The sequence below is a fragment of the Pipra filicauda genome, unplaced genomic scaffold (genome assembly GCF_003945595.2).
Source record: "Pipra filicauda isolate LSUMZ 115617 unplaced genomic scaffold, ASM394559v2 scaffold81_size6448238_pilon, whole genome shotgun sequence".
Taxonomy (NCBI): domain Eukaryota; kingdom Metazoa; phylum Chordata; class Aves; order Passeriformes; family Pipridae; genus Pipra; species Pipra filicauda.
The window spans coordinates 3,615,802-3,635,688 of record NW_024104998.1 but is presented as its reverse complement, the minus strand read 5'-3'; the positions used below and the strand labels follow the sequence as shown (position 1 = coordinate 3,635,688).

The 19,887-nt window shown below is 40.8% G+C and overlaps 1 protein-coding gene and 1 long non-coding RNA gene across 10 annotated transcripts in view; one reads left to right on the top strand and one right to left on the bottom strand.

Annotated features, from left to right (window-relative positions):
- Nucleotides 1-2,918: 2,918 nt before the first annotated feature.
- Nucleotides 2,919-11,878, bottom strand: LOC113987098. Of its 3 annotated transcripts, none has more exons than XR_005566892.1 (4): nt 11,361-11,878; nt 11,117-11,239; nt 5,624-5,717; nt 2,919-4,955 (listed from the first exon to the last, which is right to left on the bottom strand). It is a non-coding gene; the product is annotated as an uncharacterized LOC113987098 (long non-coding RNA). The 3 variants fall into 3 exon arrangements; XR_005566893.1 differs by lacking the exon at nt 2,919-4,955 and having other exon boundaries at nt 5,613-5,717; nt 11,361-11,540; nt 11,690-11,878; XR_005566891.1 differs by lacking the exon at nt 2,919-4,955 and having other exon boundaries at nt 5,613-5,717.
- Nucleotides 11,879-12,013: 135 nt separating this feature from the next.
- FAM110B (family with sequence similarity 110 member B) overlaps nt 12,014-19,887 on the top strand; it is a 114,378-nt gene continuing 106,504 nt past the window's right edge. For 6 of the 7 annotated variants that reach the window (XM_027719420.2, XM_027719422.2, XM_027719414.2 and 3 more), the window contains exon 1: nt 12,014-12,127. The gene's annotated coding sequence lies outside the window, so the exon portion shown is untranslated. Of the gene's footprint in view, nt 12,128-12,670; nt 12,868-19,887 lie in introns of those variants that run through there. The other variant, XM_027719416.2, reaches the window with a different exon arrangement.

Genomic DNA, 19,887 nt, shown 5'->3' with positions numbered 1-19,887 from the left:
GAGAAAAGATATGCAAAGGAGCATTTCTCTCATTCTCTGACTTTTTTGCCATGATACAATTGTGATTTTTCAGAAGAATGTATTTTTTTGGTGCTTTCTCTTGCTTTAACTATAGGTATAACCTTCCCAATTGCTCTCCAGAAGAATGGAGGCTGAAAACATTTTCTTCCCCCCTTTCATTATTTTGCTTTGCTCTGGGCTGCCATAGTGATAAGGTCTCCTGTGGGGCCAGCAGCTGGCTCTGTAGTGTCACTTTGTTCAGCCACACCATGAGTTGCAAAGGACTGGTGCAAGTGGATGCTTGAGGACACAGGTTTGCCAGCATGAATGTAGCTCTGCTGCTGGGGGAACGTGGGAGGCCCCTTATGCCTTTTCTTACCAAGGACTCTCTTGAGAGAGAGGAAACAAAGAAGAGGAAATCAAAGTATCTACAGTGTTTCTAGAGGATCTGACTAAAGAGTTAGAAACAGTTACATCCATACTGTAACATCCAGGTGCTTCTTGGGTAATAATGCAGAATGCCAACAGTTTCACCTGCAAAATCTTTTTAGCATTAGAAATCTTACTGGTAATTACAGAACACCACTTGCTTGAGGGCAGAGTCAGTTTATATCTGATTCACTGTTTTCCTAGAGATGGTTGTTCTATTCCTTCCTTCAAGAAAAACTCAGGTGATATGCCAATGCAGACCTGGACTCATTGTGCAGGAAAATGTACTCTGTAGTCCATTTTGGTCAAGTGAGATTTAGCACCTTCTTATGATTGAACACAATTCAGGTGCAGAGAGCTCCCATCACTCTTTATACTAGTGGTACATGTAATGACAAAGACTTAACATTAGAAATATGGATAATTTAAAGTTAGCAACCATTCTTATACAGCCAGTGCTGCAAAATACTTTGAAGTTTTAAAAAAGAAAGCTTTCAAAATGTGAAGAATAACATGTGGCAAAAATTTGCAGGAATACACAGAGGGAATAGATAGTTTCATTAAAAGTCACCTGAGGCCTAGGAGGGAGATTTCTTACAAACAATAGCAATTTGTAGCATAATGCAGGATAGTGATTCAGAGATGAGTGATTCTTACTTTAAACTGTGTTTTGAACATTTGGTATCTCTAGCAAGAGTACATATCAAGTTTAACATACTCCATATGTACAATATAATAACAAAAAAAAAATTTAAAAAGGTCTTAGCTTATTATCCAGTTTTAACACAATGTGCTTCATGCTTCTCAAAACTTCAATGGGGACTAAATAGAATATACTTGACAGTTGGACAACCTTTCCTGCCTCATATATTTGAATTCCTTTTAGCGAAAGAAAGTAGATGTTGCTACAAATCAACTCAAGTTTAACAAAAAGGTAGAGGACAGCACATGTTGCTGCCCACATCCTTCATTTTGTGGGTACAAAACCAAGCTGTCCCTGGCTGGTCCGAAGACCCTGCACAGCAATGCGCTAAGTACGAGGGGAAACAGTTTGGCACCTGCAAAGCTTACACCTGAAATCCCCAGAAGTTTTCAGAGTGCTAGGGATTTTAGAGAGATCTGAGATCCTTTTTTTTATTTTTTTTGCAAAAGAACAGTTGCTTTATATGAAGACTTTTATTGCCTAAGGACCTAAGCTTGCTTCTGCATTATTGAAAATACATATTATAGTACAGCAAACAAGCAATGATTTATTATGGAGTCAGGGGGATTAGCAACATAGTTTTGACACTTTCTTTTATGAATAAAACATATTAATAACAGCTTTGCAAAATTAAGTAAGGTAGAGCATAATATACTGAGGCAGATAATAAATGTCATAAACTTAAATAGACAAGAATATTTGTTCATGTTTCTCCTTGAAATCAGCTGTATGCAGCCTTCTTAACTATTTTACATATCTCTGAAGAAACTTTATGTAGCACTAAATCTGAAGGTGAATGTACGTCTTGAATATATGCTTAAATTTCAATCTGCAGCATTAACAACAAACAAATATTTCCCTAAAGGCTAACAGTGTTATGTCCATGTTGTTAATAGACTGTGAATATTACATATACCTAGTCAAAAATCAGGGAAATGCTTGAGTGGTAGCTGAAGTCTATCACTGACAGCATGAACTAAACACAAATTAAATTGGAGGCACCCCGCAAAAGGGATGTTTCGTGTTTCTGAACTCAGGTTGTGCTTTGTATCTGTGTTAAACATTGTAAAAGTAGGAATTACAATTGTAAGTAAAGTTCCATATATTGCACAGTGATTTTCCTGAAGCTCTGAATTGTATTAGGGCTCTTTTAATGGGATATAAACTAGAAGAATCAAATCTTTCTTTACATGCACCAACAGTTCCCATCATTTCATTCACATAAAATCTCCTTGTTGTTAGTGAAAAATGGTTGCTGAGTAAAGTAGGATATATCCCAGTATATGGTAACTGTAATAAAATATCTCCCACTTGAATAGCTGGGAATGAGTTTGGAAATAATTCCAGAAATTCTGGACAAGAAAGAATAGGTAAAATTTAAAAATTTAAATATATTTATTTAAAGACTAAGTGAAATTTTTATGGGCAAGTTTTTCTTGTAAGTTATACTTTCAGATTCTGTAATGTAACAATAATGCTACACCATATCATTTCAGAGTGTTGTTTTCCTCATAAAAACCTCACTCTTTTATAGTTATTTTGCACACCCTTTTAAATACAATTTTAGATGACATTGCCATTTCCAAAAACATCTACAACAGATCTGTCTGGTGTAAAATACATTCCTGCATTGTTGCACTTAGCAATCGAATAAGCAATTTATTACTCCTTTAGTTAATCTATTATATAACAAGGCACGACATGCCTAGCTGCGTGTAGTTCCCTCTAGCCAAGATCTTCTAACAATTTACACATTTTATCACAAAACTGAAGAGGCCATGTGAAATGAGGAAATAATAAATATTTATTCAATTGCTAGAACAGAAGCACAAAGGTAGCATCTCTGTTCACAGCTGTGGAAAGGTAAGCATTTGAAAGCTGTTTAGCACCCGTGGCTTCTCTGGAAGTAGAGCTGAGTGCAGTCCCTACGCAGTGTTGGCTCCACCCCTTCCTAAAAGCCTACTGTATGGCTTTTCTGCTGCAACTAAGTCCTATGAGCAGCCAAGTAAAGGAAGAAGGCAGTTGATGCTCCACTTCCATAATACAATATTAAAATCTGTTTGGTTTTTTGGTTTTGGTTTTTTTTCTCGTGGATAGACAATGTGTCTCTTCTGTGATTTATGCTATTTAAACATATTGACTTGCATACTTTTCCTGTTATTACGTTCAGTACTTTGAAAAAGTGTGCTGACTGATGTGAAGTTTTATCAGACAACTCTTCTATGTAAAAGTGCTGTTTGGGGGTGATAATGAGACCACCAAGTAGGAGCTGATATTCTGCTTCAGCCACTGACCTATCCTGTAAGTCCCTTATCTCTCTCTCTTCTCGTTTTCGGATGTAAAATATTTCCTTTTGGAAAGTACTTCAATGACTTTAAAGATTTGTTCCCTGCTGGATTATACTTTTCCTACTCTCAAAGAAAATAATGGGCAACATGTGAATAAAGAATTCAGCAAAAGTACATACCACCTTATGGCTTACTGCTCTCATTGCCATTTCTAGTCTACAGATAATTAACAAAGAAAAGCAAAATGTCTGAATGAAAATACAGTCATGAGCTTCACTGAAGTCAGTGAAAGAGCCCCACAAGTTCATTCAAATGTCTTCCCTGGAATAACCCATTTCTTGCTGAAAAACTGCATTGTTCTTATGGGTGTTAAACATAATATTTGTTTTACATCACCATCCAAATTGCTTCTACACGGTACACATATCAACCACCCCACCTGTTCCTGCTGTGCATTTTAAATAACTTTACAGAATCCTTTTGACTTGCAAACTAGAGTTTTTCCCAGTCAATGGGACTTCATCACATACCTCTTTTACAAAACACATTTATTTCATAGGGTGCTGAAGTCCTTATTGATTGTATATAGGAATTCAGATTAGAGTTTACAAACACTATTTTTTTCTGATCTGTTACATTGTGATTCCTTTCATCTTCAATTTTTCTCACATTTTTCAGCATTTTTGTATTAGTTCTGATCCATTCGTATGTCTATATTCTCTCTTTTAATACTCTCACTCCTTTTTATCTTTATCAGCTTATTTCTGCTTGCTTTTTCTTCTTGTTACGGTTTTCCACTTCTGTCTTCTGTATTTGCACTCATCCCCTTTCCTTCCTTTCAAGCTAACAAATGTAGACTGTATTTACAGACTGGATTTTTTTAAAGAATAACATATCAAAGTCAGACTACAAATATTACTTATGCCTGATGTCAGTTATTCACCGCTTGTCACTTCCAATGCACACATCACTAAAGAACCTTCACTGACACTCTGGCCCAAAGTATAAAAACTCTGCCACTACATTTCAAAAAACAACAAATCTTTTCATGTATCAGCTGTCAAAAGAAGCTCTCAGAACAGCCAACAGAGAAAGGGACACAGTCACTACCCACATGCACTATATAAATATCATCAGATACCTACTAGCAGCAAGAGTTGATAACTTGGGGTGGGGGGGAGGCCCTTTATGAGTAGCTCCAATGCAGTAACATGGATTGATTTTTTCTCTCTCTTTTTTTTTTCCCCAACCTCCCCTTGCCAGGGTATCTGGTGCACTCTTCAAAGCAGGTCCTGGAGGTAGCAGTGCCTGGAACACACCTGCAGCTCCACTGGAGGAACGCTGTGGGTGAGTGCCAGCATGGTATTGCACATTTGGGGCTAGACAATGTATAAGGCCATGTTGTGCTGCCTGTTGTGCTGCTGAATGAGCTATTCCCAGCAGAGAAATCAAGTAAGGAAGAAAAAGCAAGGCTTGGAAGGTTGGGTAGTTTTATATTCTGCAGGGAGTGCTGCTGCCACCCCTCTTCATGTAAACTGGAAAAAAAAAAGGGAAAGAGCTGATTCAGGGCAGCAATTCTTGCAGATGAAGTTCTTGAGAAAGTGGCATCTGTTCCTACTAATAGAGTGCTTTACCAAAGAGGAGAAAAAACATGTACATAACTATAAAGGCAATACAAGATTTCATGTGTTAACCTTATACTTCAGCCTTTCACTAAGACTTTTGCTCGTCACATTAGCGTGTTACTGTGATTGCAAAGTGCTTCAGTATAAGCAGCCTGTCCTAGTACTTAAAAAATTGTACAAATACAAAAGATAGCATGAAATAAACATTATGATTAATTTATCTTTGATATATCATAGTTGTTTAAATAGCAAGTTATTAATTTCTACATATAATTCAGCTCATGCTCATCTTTTAATATTCCTTCTTTTTTTTCTTTACTGTTCCCAAGATCCTTGTAAAGCTGACCGTCTTTTCTGAGGAAAACAATAAGTAACTAAATCTTTAAAAAAGGCTACAGCAACTTTCTTTCAAAAAAAAATGAACACTACTGTCTGGGTTAATAATTTACTAATCCAGACCATGTCTAGTTCTTGAGAACTAGGTGTGTTGTTTTGTCATTTTCCCCATGTGCTTCTGAGCTAGTTCTGCACCTCGCACAACAGTTTAATAATGGAGTCACCCTGAAATCAGAACTCACAGCTTTTGGGTTTATTCCCACACCGCAACTCAGCTGGCTTGGGTGATACTCAGTCACACTCAGCAATCTTGTCCTCTTTTGAATTTTCTAGCTCCTGGGAATTAAAGGAGAAAGCCATGCAACAAGGCAATGAATGACTCCTGTAGTCCCTCTCCCCTAGTGTTTACTGTGTGCTATAGGATCTGCTAGATCTTTCTCATCTCCCCTTCTGATCTAGACTTCCCTGATAGCATCACTTCCCATGCTGGCTTGATTAGCTGAAGAAAAGAAATGCCTGCCCCAGTGTTTGAGAGCTGTGCAACAGCCAGAGAGCTGCAGGCTGATGTGAGCATAGGAGTAGGGTGGGGTTTTTTTCCATGGATGAATTATGTTCTGCAGTTTAGTGTCATCACATTTTCTATCTGTTACTAATTCTGTTGTTATGTGCCCTTCTCTAACGTGGTCATGAGTTTGTTCTTATATTCCTCTCTTAGAATACTGAGAAATGTGATGCTCTGCGGTTTTAGTCCCTGTAATGAGAACAAGGCAGTTCTCCTCACACACAAAATTTATAATTATACACGACTATATTGTGTTACTGACAACTAATTAGAATCTTTGTTGAAATGACATTACTTTATTACATATCATTAACACAACATGTCAAAACTAGCATGACAGTTATTTTTATATGAAAAATAAGCTTACTTTTTTAAGTGAAAGCAACAAAGTTACAGTAATTTTATTATCAGTATTTTAATATATTTTATATTATTGTATTTTAATATATTTCATATTATTGTTAATGAGGCATGGTCATTTGGTGTATGATCACAGCAAAATCACAAAAAGGGAATTTCTCCTTTAAAATATGTTAGCGATTATCAATTTTGTCCTCTGCTTTTATTATGCAGGTTAAATAAAATTCAAAAAACATGAAATGCCCAAGGGGGTGCCCTGAAATTATAGCATTAAGATAATGTTTTGCTCCATATTCTTAGAGCACAGGGTACACATTAACTAATTTACTCTCCTCCTCCCTGAAGTAAATAATATTATTATCATATTGCATACATTTAAACAGAGACAAGGAATTGAAGTGAATTCCTGGTGGCCAGACAGTAAGTAAAATGCTGGTGTGGGGATAAGGACACAGGGCTCTGCACTTTCGAGCAGGCTGAATATCAGGATATCACATATGCTTCTCACTCATGGATTTAATTGAGGGCAAGGACAGTAAACCACCTGTTGCTAGTGAAAAGGTGTTTTGCAACTACCAATACACACTTAGAAAGAAAAAACTATGTTCAGAGATTGTAATTAAAAGTTTCTTACTACCTATAACAAGTTCAGGAGTAAAATAAGCATATAGTCACTTAGTCACTTCCTATAAGGTTGCATGATTCTTGTTTATTGGAGTAATCAAGGAATCACTCTTGAAGTGCATTTACCTGCTAGGTTTGAATGGTTTTAACTAGTTAATAAGTATGTTTGTCATCAGGGTTCTGTAGGAGACAGTTGTGAATTTAAGCCATAGTTTGCAAGGTACCTACAATTTTTCCCTGACGATATTATGGTGTTGGTAACATAAAAAAACTAATGTGAGGGTAGCACGCCCTTGGCAGCACACTAAATATGCCGCAAGACACATAACCAATGGGTATAATTTGCAAATGTGTATGGAGAATCAGTCTTGACAGTTTTGTTTACAAAGGCAGGCAGCTATTTGCTGAGAAGAGATATGACATGGTATTCGTTTTGCTGCTGCTAAGCCAAAGGGATTGGAACTATGATAACAAACTGTTAGATTTGATTGTTGGAATGCTTATGCAATGTTAGTAATAAAGGGTGTTTAAAAGCATATCTCGTTTGTTCTTGGGCAATCATATGGTATTTCTTATAATAATCTTCCTGGGACACTTAAAAGGACAAGCTAATTAAAGAACTGATAACTGTCTGGCTCAGCTTTAATGGGTTTGTGTTCTCTAAGTAGGTGTATGTAGGAAAAAAGGGCAGACGTGTCTTTATTTCTCTTACTGCATGGGTTGAGGCAAGATGTCAAGTGATGTAGTTGTGGCCTCACACCTTTCAGTTCCTTAATTTTGGCTAGGATTTCCTCCACACGCCTTCCGAAACTGGAAAATAAACAGCTGTAACAATCTCATAAGTAAGGCCTCCTAACACTCAAAGATAGGACAAGAGTAATGGCTTTAAACTGAAAGAGGGTAGGTTTAGATTAGATAAGAAAGAAATTCTTTACTATGAGCGTGGTGAGGCACTGGAACATCCCTTGAAGTTTCAAGACCAGATTGGACTGGGCTCTGAACAACCTGCTCTAGTAGAAGGTGTCCCTGCTAATGGCAGGGTGACTGGAACTAGATTATCTTAAAGGTCTCTTACACAAGGGTCTCTTGCACAAACCATTCTAAGTAGTGCTGAGACCTTCAGGGAGCTGAGAAGGGTGTTTCTGGGTTTTTTCACCACACTATTGACCACCAGAAGAATGGGTTAGCATGACTAACACATCTCCTTTGTCATCAGTCCCCTGCTTCAAACAATACTGAGAAAGTACTTTTCCCAGCATTTCTAAATACCTGCACCATTTACAGCCTCTACTAACACACTGCTTACACATTTTCTACAAAGCTTATGATTAAAGTAAAAAAAAAACTCCCAAACTTACATAATACTGTCCAGTGTACAAAGACTACAGAGCTTGTGCAAGCAGATAGATATACATGAAGGGTAGGAATGGAGGACTCAGCCAGTTTTCTGTGAAATACTACTCACTGAGCTTTGTTCAGTGTGTTCATGCAGCTCAGTAATGTGCAGGTATGGACTGATCCAGCTGATGGCTAAAGTGGTGCTTTTTTCCAGCCATCTCATCTCCACGTCAGCAGGCATAGCTGAGGTGATGGCTGGATAGGCTGAGCAGGCAGACCAGGCTGACCATCCAAAATGATGCACATGCCTCACTAATGGATTTAACCAAGGCTGAGTACACTAGAAGATGTAGGTGATGGTGCAGGTTACAGCTTGGTCTGTTGAGCTTGTTGCTGATCCCGGTTCACACCTCCTGGTCAGCTGACTGGAGGGCCTCAGAACTAAATACATCCTACAGGTGTAAGGGCAGAGATGAAGGCTACACCACTTAGTATTTGAGTTGATGTGCCTAATTCAATCTGAGTGCCACAGTAATACAGGCAACGGTCTGCATTTTTAAATCCTTACACATAAGTTTACATAAGGAGAACGTATGCAAAGCCCAAACTTTCCACAGACAGGATTTTAGAGCTAACCAGCTCAGTCATTCTTACTCACAGTTACAGGTGATATTCTGAATAGCATATGCCATGCCAAAATACAACTGAAATCCTCTTTGAATGCAAGCAGACCACAGGTTTAGCAGCAGCTGTGAGATGGAGACTTACTGTTAATGGCAGATTCAAGTAGCGTGAACAATAATGAGGCTCTGTTAAAGGCGGACAGAGCTTGTCTCCATTAGAACTGGACCTTGAGAATCTGTGTTAATTAACACAGTTTTAAGTGGTGTCAGCTGTTTCTGAGTAAACCTATTGATTAGGTCTTATAAGAATATGGATTTAGAAATACAGTTATTATCAATAGGTGGGGGGTTAATTTTTTTAATCTCAAAACCTTTTAAAAGTTGTGAAATATTTTAATGGACTGACAAGATTAACGCATTTGATAATAATGTTTTTTGGAAAGCATAAAGAAGAAATCAGTCTTGAATGCAATAGTTTTATATTCATTTCCAGAAGTTCTTAACCTAGTTCCAGACAACACAATTTCTTATGTACATTTTTTACTCCCATTGAGCAGTCTTATTGAGTCAGAGGAGTTTAATCAGGTATAACCATGTTTATAAAATTAGTTTCTTACTTTAGATATTATTTATAAATCAGGAGTTTATATGCTTATTTATTTATAAATCAGTATCTCAAAATGCATAGATTTGTGTACAAGGACAATCATGTAAGGTACCCCTAAATGTCATCCTAAGGCCAGGGTGCTGGTTACATTAGAGGGATATGGAACATGATGAAGTCCATGGATGTGCATGATGAGTTCATGGCTGCAACTTGTCTTGCAGTGGGAAGATCTCTCACCACTGCTTCAATGGGTTGGTCCTCTGTCTGAGGCAGAGGCTGGGCTGTCACTTGTCTTGATGGTGAGAGCAAAGATCATATTTTAGTACTTATATTAAAATTAAAAGGTGAGACTTTAATTGTATTATTCCATACTTCTTCCCAGAGGGAGCAGCTGCACAGTGTGGCATAATTTAATAAAGCTATCCATCATGTGATGCCTGGATGTGAAAAACTTACCAGGTAGTACTGTAAGACACAACTCCATAGTCCTCGTTTTGTCACTAAAGGCACAGCAGAACCACTATAAATATGCCTAGGCTTTAGCAAATGTTTGTACATTGATCTAAAGTTAAAATATTGACAAACCTCTCTTTTTGACTAGGAATTGAGGAATTTTCTGGCCAGAACAAGTTATCTAGTTTTACATTACAAATGCATTTGCCTACTCCTCCCCTACTACAGACATCCAGCCTAAAGAATAAAGAATGCATGTCCAGTAAAAGTTGGTCACGTGAGGTGGGGTGCCTGTGTATTGAACAAATTAAGTACCCTTCGTGTGGGCAGGGCGTTTGTTCAGCAGAAGCTACAGGGCTGATGGTTGGCTTCTGTCCCTAGTGCATAATGCAGCAAGCAGATCTCAATAGTACCTCGCATGTATGATGTAGCTCTAGTACACTGGCTTTACTTAAGGCTGCCTGATGGCTTCTCCATGGCTATTACATTGTTTTGTATTTTCAGACTTTTTACCCCAACCCATATCCTTTTTTAATTTTAAGACAAAACAAAAAATTTATTTCCTCCCACTCCCCCAGCTACAGGAATAAAGGTTAAAAGTCACATACTTTTGATTCTCTTTCTCTAAAGCTACCATGTTACCATGTCTAGGAAGCAGAAGGTCCTTGATGATGTGGAACAGCTCACATGCTGCACATTCCCCTCCTTCCTCACGTTACCTGTATCTTTCCACGGGCATCTCATGGACTACACAGAAAATTTCTAGGCAATAGGTAGGGGAACTGACAAACTGCTTCTTTGGAGCACAAAAAAGCAACTTGGTCTAGTACTAAACTTGAGGAGCTGGCTTAGCACCAAAGGATCAGTGCTACATTACTGCTCTGTCTGGGAAGCTGAGCTCTGGGCAAACAGTAAGGGCTCCAGGGTGGGATCTTTTAACTGCTGGGGCTTAATGAACGTGACAGGGAAAGAGCTTTTAAGGAGGGCTGCTCAGTTAGAGAGCTTATCAAGTTTATACCTGGTCTTAACAACCCTAGAGTAGTCTAGTTTTGTTACTGCCTTCTTAAAATGTCCCTTGTTAACATACAGTAATGAGTCGTTTTGCTCATTGCACCTCTATACAAATGGCTGAAATCTAGCTACCCTTCAGAGAAGGCATCATACTTACCATTTATAAGTCTGTCAGTCTCTTCTAAGTGAGATGTGAATGAGGGGAAATTCTCCTCCCTCTATCCTTTTAACTGGCATGACAGGGCTGCATGTGTTGACCTCAAGTACCTGAACTGAAGGTCTGAAATCGATAAGGTTGGGAGAAGTTTATAGGATGAGCATTAGAGCACTATGACCAAAAAAAAAAAAAAAAAAAAAAAAAAAAAAAAAAAAAAAAAAAAAAAAAGTGCTTTTAAAGGTACCTCAATGGTCAGTGAGCAACTGGACACGTAGAACAATAGGCAAATGAGTAGCAACGTTTGAAAGAAGATCTGTGACCTACCACAGATAACGGGGTAAAGGTGCATCTGAAACTCGTTTTTCAGTAGTTCTTGGTGGCTGCCAAGGACAGAATGCTAAGAAACCAGTCTTCACGATCCCATCTACCCTGAGCAATAAAACACCCACCCTTAATTTAACAGGAGTCAGCTCCTGAGGCATAAACAGGCAGCTGAAGCACCGCGCGTAGGCTGACTTCAGTGCTGGATGCCGAGCAGCGCTTGGCACAGGTGAAGAGGTTTTCATCACAGACCTAAATTAACTTCGGTGAAGTTACTCCGTGTCTGCCAGTGGCGGAGGAACAATCTTCGCATGGGAGAAGCGTCCAGCCTGCCACCCGCCGCCCTCCCTTGCCGGCGCCGCTCGGCCGAACAAAGGCGGCAGCGGCGGGTCCCCTTTGTGCGGCGCGGGCAGGAGAAGGGGCGATCCCGCCCGCTCGGAGCTCCCCGCCCCGCCAGCCCGGCCCGGCGGCGGCCCAGAGGAAGCGCCGGCTGCGCGGCGGGCGGGCGGCTGCGAACAGCTCGGTCCGGCCTCCGCGCCCCGTTCCCGCCCCTCCACCGCCGATCCTCCGCCCCCTCCGCCTCCTCCTCGCGGCGGCGGCGGCGGCTTTCTCGGCTCTGGCTCCTCGCGCTTCTCCGCGGCTTCGCCTCGCTCCTCTCCGGGAGGCTCCCGCGCCGCGCTGGCCAGGACGGTGAGTGCGGCGTCGGCTCGGGGCTGAGCGCGGCGCCGTCCCGCAGCGGTGCCCCCGCTGGCCGGGGGCGGCCCCGGGGAGCGGGGGCGGGCGGGACCCCTACTACCACCCCCGGCGGGCGTCTGGCGAAGGGGCTGCAGCGCGGGCGGGGGTACGGTGCTGGTGGCGCCGCGCTGCCCCGGGGACGGGCGGGGGCTCGCCCCCTCCGGGCGCTGCGGCAGGAGCCGCCCAGCCCAGCCCAGCCCTGCCCAGCCCTGCCTCGCCGCCGGGGGTCGGCGGGCGGGCAGCTCCCTCTGGGGACTGAGAGCAGCCCCGTGGGGTGGGTGTCGCGGGTGGGTGCCTCGCCGGCCGGGCCGGCTTCTCCCCTGCCTCCGGGAGAGGCGGCTCCGACCCCCAGCTGGCGAGCGGGTCCGCGGCAGAGCGGGTAGAGCGGTTTGGCTCTTCTGAAATGCCTCGCTAACGTCAGGGGAAAACATATGGCCCAGGAGAAAGCCGCTGGAAGCGATAGCTGTTGAACTCCTCCGAGTTATTTGCCCGGGTCGGTGCGAAGTGAGAACTTCCTCCCGGGATGCCCTTTCGGGGGATGCGGGGCTGAGCGCATGGCTGCCTCCCCTGGGTCTGCCCCGCATCTGTCACAGCACCGCCTGCCACGGGGCCTGCCGGCGCCTGCTCTCCTTTCAGAGTGCTAATCTGACCTCAAGAAAACTTTAATTGGGAGAGGGGAGGAGGCTGATCCAAAGGTAATATACTTAAACATGTTGGGTTTTTTTCCCTTCTCTTCTTCCTTCCCTCTCTCAGACAAGGCGTCTGTGAAAAGGAGGAAAAGGATGGAATTGTGTCCAAGAGTCCAGTGTATATGGCAGCACGTAGTGCAGAGAGGAAGGTTAAAACTTTCAAAGACCTGTCATTGCCAAATTAACATCTCCAGTGAATCATAGCATTAATTTCTTTAAACTTGAATTTTATGGTCATTTGCGTGTTGATCCTTGCTTGTGTTTGAAGTCTGCAGATGCTGTGTTCAGATATATAAGGATGAAATGTCTCAGTTGTGTTTGAAATGACAATGCTATTGTGTTTTGTAAGCAGCAAGACAGCTTTTATCTTTAATGTAGACCATTTTATCACTCAGCTGTAAATACTTGCTCTGTTTGTAAATCTGCCACTGATTTGTTGGTTGGCTTTGCAGAGGTCACTTTAGTTCATCAAATACAGGCATTTTTTTGGGAAAATACCTGTATTGATTTAATATGGTACTGGGTCAAACTTGGCATTTATAATTTATTTCACATTGGTACTAATGTGCCATATGAGCCAGGCTTTATAAAGTAACTGTTCCTTGGTTCTGCGTGTAAAGCCTACTGGCAGATCTCGGTGTGTGGTGTACAGGAGGTGTGCAGCTTGGCTTGTGTCTGATGTTAAGTGTCCTACTTATTTAAAAATGTTGGGAGCTCTAAAAAGGTCAGTGTAATCCATACCACACATGCGCTCAACTGACCTAGAATTAACAAGATAAAGCACTTTTAAGCGTTTCTGAAGTAAAAGTAGGGTGTTACTTCCTCGTGCTAACAATGGAATGGTTTTTCAAAGCATCCAGTGCTATGCTCCCCAATTTGAAGGGTGGCAAAACACCCACCCCGCTGCTGCAAAGCTTGGCTTAAGCTGGTGAGACGGGTCATGAGAGCAGAAGGCACCAGCAGCGTGAAGATGCTCCCTGGAGAGATGAACACAATGGTGACGGTGGCCAAGGGAACTGGGTGCAGAGACCACCATCAGGGACGGTGGGCAGCCCTTGCCATGATGTGGGGCTGTTGGAGTTGACGAGCTGTGTGCCCTTTCAGGGCCCTCATTTTAAGTGGGTTAGTAACTTAGCATGTCAGTTGATATTTCATGCTGTGGCACTGAGTTTCCCCTCTGGGTTTCAGGAGGCAGCAGGCAGGTGCCTGTGCACCGCGGTGGAGATGCAGGCATAGAAGGAATGTGGTGGTTTGTGTGATTTACTGCCTCGATGCCTTGCACTTGCCTGTGCCAGCAAGTTCACTCTGTTGCACAGAAGGCCCAGACTGCCTTCATGCCAGTGCATCCATGTTAAGAAAATCATGTTGCAAGCTAAAGTTAAGAGGGCAGCAGTGTTTCCTAGATTCATGTGGAGACCATTCACTGTCACTTTGCTAGAGTAGTTCATGTGTCCTGCTGTAGCACTTGGCCAAAAGCAGCCTCCTTTCCTTCTCCGCATGGGCTTGTGGTAGGCATGCTGGAGATCTCAAATTGTTACTGGAGGCACTTAATATAGGTGCAGTCTTCCACTGGAAAGGAGATGGTTTTCTGTTAAAGGTTCATGCTGTGCTTCAAAATCTGGAGGGCTAAGTTTGATTCAGTGAGGCAAAACTCAGTCGAATTGTAGAATGTAGCCTTGCAAACCTGTTAGAGTTGCTCAGAGCTACAGAGCAGCTTTTAGATACTGTGCTAGTGTATAAAGGGAAGGTGTTTCTCAAATGTGCTTTTGTAAGTACATTTCCCAGTGCTGACTAAGTTGGAAGTCAGTACACTGGATTATCATAGGGTAGATTTTGGCCATTAATTGTGATGGAACGCAGAGTAAATGAAGGGTCATGTTTACAGCCTGCCCAGAACCAGAGAGTATATCTTTAAATTCTGGAACATCTCTGCTCTCTCACTGGCTGACAATGTTTCTTGCTTTCCACTGCTAGATTAGAGCTCCTAATTTTGAATTAAACTGAGGGGTAAGTATATGTCAGCTACAAAGTGTTTTTATTTCAAGGAAGTTTCATTTTAGCAGGGCACGTTCTGAGAAGTTAAAAGAACTAGTTTGTTTGATTTGTCCACAGGGTTGAAGACCTCTAGGAGTTGGAGGTTTAAATAAAATTTAAAAAAAAAAAGAAAAAAGAAAAGGCTTGGATTGTCTTAAATGGAAGGTACAAGGGCTGCTTGGAAACTGCATTTTAAGGAGGAGAGAAAGTTTGCCAAGAGGGGCTGTGGACCTTGCTGTGAGAGTAAGATACTGCAAGTTACCAGAAAGCCTAAAAGGAATGAAGTGAAGGAGTAGATTGACTGTTGGAGAGCAGAAACTACAGGAATAGCGTCTGAATTGCCAAAAGCTAGAGGATGAAGAAATTTAAGATGAAGAGGGGAAAAATTATAAAAGGAGGAGGAAAAGAGAACTTGGCTATGTTGTTGTGAGGACCAGGCTATAGTTGAAAAATGTATCTGCTGCCTCTAAAATTAGCAACTGTAACCAGTTTTAGATAAGGATAAAGATTTGAACAGAGAAGAAAGATAGGGTAGAAATAAAGAAATCCATGGAAATGACCAGAATAAACATCTTACGCCTGCTTCCAGAATCCAGACTAAGTCAGCAAATGGTCTCTGTTTTGGGAGTCTGAGAGTATTGGCACAGAACACTGGAGCCAAGTTAAAAAAAACCCTCAGGATTGGTTGTTATCTGTCAGGTTGAATGTAGCAGTTGAGATAGTAAGATAGCAAAAGACATAGTTCTGTTTATTTTAAAAAGGAGAAGAGAACAAAATCTTTACACCTTTTACTCTGGTCTCAATAGTATTCAAGGATTTAGAACAAATCTGGAACAGAAGAAGTATTTAAGTATACAAAGATAAGTGGAAAACAGGATAAAATGCATCATGGATTTGCCACAATTAGGTCATGGAAGACTAAAATCTTATTATTACTGGTTAAATACTGAATGTTGTAGACAAAAGGAGCAGAAGGCTTCAGTTCTATGTGTACACACCATGGCGGGCGTGACACTGAAAATAACTAAACTGGAAATGTGAGGCTTGGCTAAAGAATGGTGAGGTGTCTTCTGAAGGAGAAATTGTGACTGCGTGAATAAAGGAATTACTGATCTAGATCAGTATTAGTGGGGAGCTGGTCTCTTTGCTTTGCCATACTGGCTGAGATAACTGTATGAAAAGGATAATTAGCTAACTTAGCTGATGAGGCTAAGTTAGGAAACCTAGTCAGCACTGAGGTTAGTTGGATTACTGCACAGGAAGAATTGAATGTCTGTGATGACTGAAGCAATAGGAATGACAGGAAGTTAAATAGCTCTAAAAGCAAAGTTATCTACTGAATGATTATTAACAAGTCTGCTATCAGATGGCAGGTCATCCCTTAAAACAGGAGTGGAGGAAAAGGCCTGACTGCCACAGTCAAACAGGGGTACTCTTATGTGATATACTGTGTGTGAAATGGAAGCAAATGTGATCCTCAGTGGGAGCTCTTCAGTGGAGATAGACAAGGTATTAGGGAGACCTCATGTCAAATACTGTACATAGTTCTGGCCACTTATGTACAGAAAATATTAAATTCTAGTGGAACGTGTACAGGAACATCCAAACTACAAAGATGATGCCGTATGAAGAGTCTGGAGTTACATGAGAGACCAAGACTTAAGGTACTCTGGCTTTTGTGGCTTAATAATGGCAGAGATGGGAGATAGTAACTGCTTATAAATTCCGTGGGGCAGATTTCTGGAGAAGAGGAAGGGTCATAAACTGAAGGTTTGTTCTGTGATTTTGGATTAAAAACTTGATGTACAGAAGGATGATGTGATGGCTTGCTGAATGAATGTTAGAATAATGTACATGAGGAATTCAAAAGGAATTTCCTAACTGTCAGATTTTAGATGCACTGCTAGCTGTAGGTCTCCTAAGTACCAGCTAAGTGTTGAAGTTTGCATGTGACTGTTAATGAATTGAGCAGTTCAAGTTACTGAAGCTACCATATTTTATGCTTTGGTGTTCACATGTAATCAAAAGAAATAGAAATCACTTCAGTAAAGGAAGTGCGATGAGCAGAAGCACTTGTTTTTGGGAAGTGTGTGTTGTCCAGTCACTTCATGGTGAATGGAATTTATAACAAGTGAAAACACTCATCTATGACATTAGTAGCTGCTGCTTTTTCTTCTCCTTTTAGTGTATAATGGAGTAGAATCAAACTTAACTCATAAAATATTAAAGATGACCACAAATTAATATGTGTGGGACAGAAAATGCATAAATGGATGTGCAGGCTGGGGGTCAGGTTGGCTGACTTGAACCTATAAATAAATAAAAGGATTGAGCTCTCCTGTTGAGTGTGTGCTCGTATTTATCCTCTGTCTGATTTCATGCTCCCTGGTCTTAGGAGTGTTTCATGGCACCGGCTGCATCCTCTTGTTGAGGACTGTGCTCCTGGGAGTAGGAGTAGGGAGGCGTTTCCTGCAGGGGGGACTTGGGCAGAGCCTTGTTCAGTAGAGGAAGTGCAGGGCTGTTGAACACCCGAGGTGGGGGCTCCCAGCTGGAAGTGTGTGTGCTTCTCTGTGGCTTCATTTTGCAGGTGAGTACCTGACCCAGGTGCTGGGGCTGAGCTATACAAAGGCCAACACAACCTAACTGTTGGGAAGAAATTGAAGTATGAGCTGCTCCAGTTGAGACACTTTCTCAAGCATTGCTCTTGAAGATGTGACTGGTACACAGCAAAGTCATGTGCCCCACAGAAAGTGTAGAGATGCCATATGTGGTTTGAAGGCTACGCCATGTTGGCTTAGTTTGACCTTTGCTACAGCATCAGAGACTATTTATAAATTCTCCTGTAGCAGATCTTTGTATGCCCAGTGAAACTTCTAGAAGTTTCAAGATGACTCTTCAAAAAGAAAGAAGAATATATGATATCTGTATGGATGTATTTTGAGAAGAACCATTGAAAAAAATAAGGTGCTTTGAGTGTGTTTGTACAGCAAAGAAAGATCAGTGTCTTGATACTGCTTTATGTCTGTTTATTTCAAATTTATAAGGCAGGTGTCTTACTTCCTTAGAAATAATCCAGTTGTAAACTCCTTTGCAGCATAGTTTATTAAAATCTGAACTATTGAATTTTAGGTGTTTGCTTTAAATGCATGTGTGTTTTTTTTTTTTTTAAAGAGGAGCTGTGTAATGAGCTCAATGTGTCAGGATCCTACATAGGAAGTAATTGTGAAGAGATTGTGTTGAGCCATCAGAAGAATAATTTAACAATCCCAGGGAAAATTGAATTTATTGTCCTGGTAGCTTTTAGCATGCATTATTAGGCTATTCACTTACTGTGATTTTTCACGTACTCCTATTGCTCTTTTATACGAGTGTTGGGTGTATCATTAAAAAAGATGAGACTAGGCCTATGCTTTGCATTTGTATAACATCTTACACTTGACAGCCTTCAAGTTCCAGATATTAATGGATGAGGTGGAAAAGTTATTTCATATTTACAAGGGAGAGATTAAACCTAAATTCAAACAGTCTAGCAAATCAGAGAGTGGAGCACTTGTCTTCTGATGCTTTGCTGTGTTCTTTAAAAACAAAATCACTCAAATAATTTCGTATTACAATTTGAGGTCTTGGAAAAGTCTGCATTAAGGAATGGGAGGAAATGTTTAAGACTTTATTGGACAGGGAAGATAACAGTAGAATCCAGTATTGTCTGCACCTCAAGGAACTGGAAAGGAATATCCTTCTTGTTAATAGTTCAAGGAACTGTTTGTGATGAGCATGATCAGACTGGGAAGCAAAGAAATGGATTGGAGCAAGGAGCAAGTGGTATAAGAGATGGAGGTAAAACCTTAAACGTGCACATGTGAAAGGGTACAATAGAGGCAATGTGATTGAGAAAGCAAGAAGTATGGAAAGACTGTGAATGAACAAAATGTTAAAGAGGAGAATGAAGCAGAAAAGCTTATGTGTTGCACATGAACTCGGTATTACGTATGAATTTAGTATGCACATTAACTTGTATCCAAATAAAATGGAAACCTCATGTTTTATTAATCTCTGTGATGTAACAGTGGGTTATCTATTAACTGCTTGGGTTGCACTGTTTAGAAAAGCCAAGCAGAACCTTAGAATAAAGGTTCTGGAGAACTTTTTAGATGTATCTGTAAATTACATGGTGTCTTTCACAGTTCAAAAACAAAAGGAAGAAAAAGAAGAGTTGCAGGTCGAAGAATGGGTAAAGAAAATTCTACAGCCTTGCAGTGTTTAACTTTCAGATTTCCACATGGTGTTTTTTTTGTGCAAATAGGAGCACTTCTGTTGTGAAGGGATCATTGGTATCAGTCATCTTCTTCATCCAGTACCTCTACACAGTATTAAACAAGTCTATTTTAAGTAACTACCCAAATTCATGAGTGGACCCAGACCTTTGGATTTGTAATGACCTTTGTATGTTGTCTTTCTTTATTTGACAGGTTAATCTGTGTGTGCTACTACCCGGGAGATCAGGTGGCCATGAGAAACTAAACTGTTTCCTGTATGTGTGCGTGCATATATAGATATATGTAGTTTAAATTAGGATGGAGGAGAATCATTTAAGTAATGGTTGGGTAGAGCACTTTTGAGATGATGATGATGATAACATACATTTTATTTGTAATTTATTTCATGTATATAAAAATTCATATTGCTGTGATCTGTTTGACAGACTGTTATTTCTCTTCTTGTCTACCTCCAGTGGTTTTAGACCATTTTTTTAAATCTGTAACTTAAGCATATCTTGTCACTGCTCATGCAATCATGTACTTCAAGACTACATTTTGAACAATTCAGATTTATTACTAACATTTTTAAATTACTCATGTAAGTACAAGTAGGTAATGTGATAGATTTCACGTGCATGTTGTATTTAATTGCAAGATTCTTATCTGTTGTTTTGCCTTTCTGAGCCGCAATATTACTGAATTATATTGCTGTTGAGTTCTCCCAGTGTGTTAG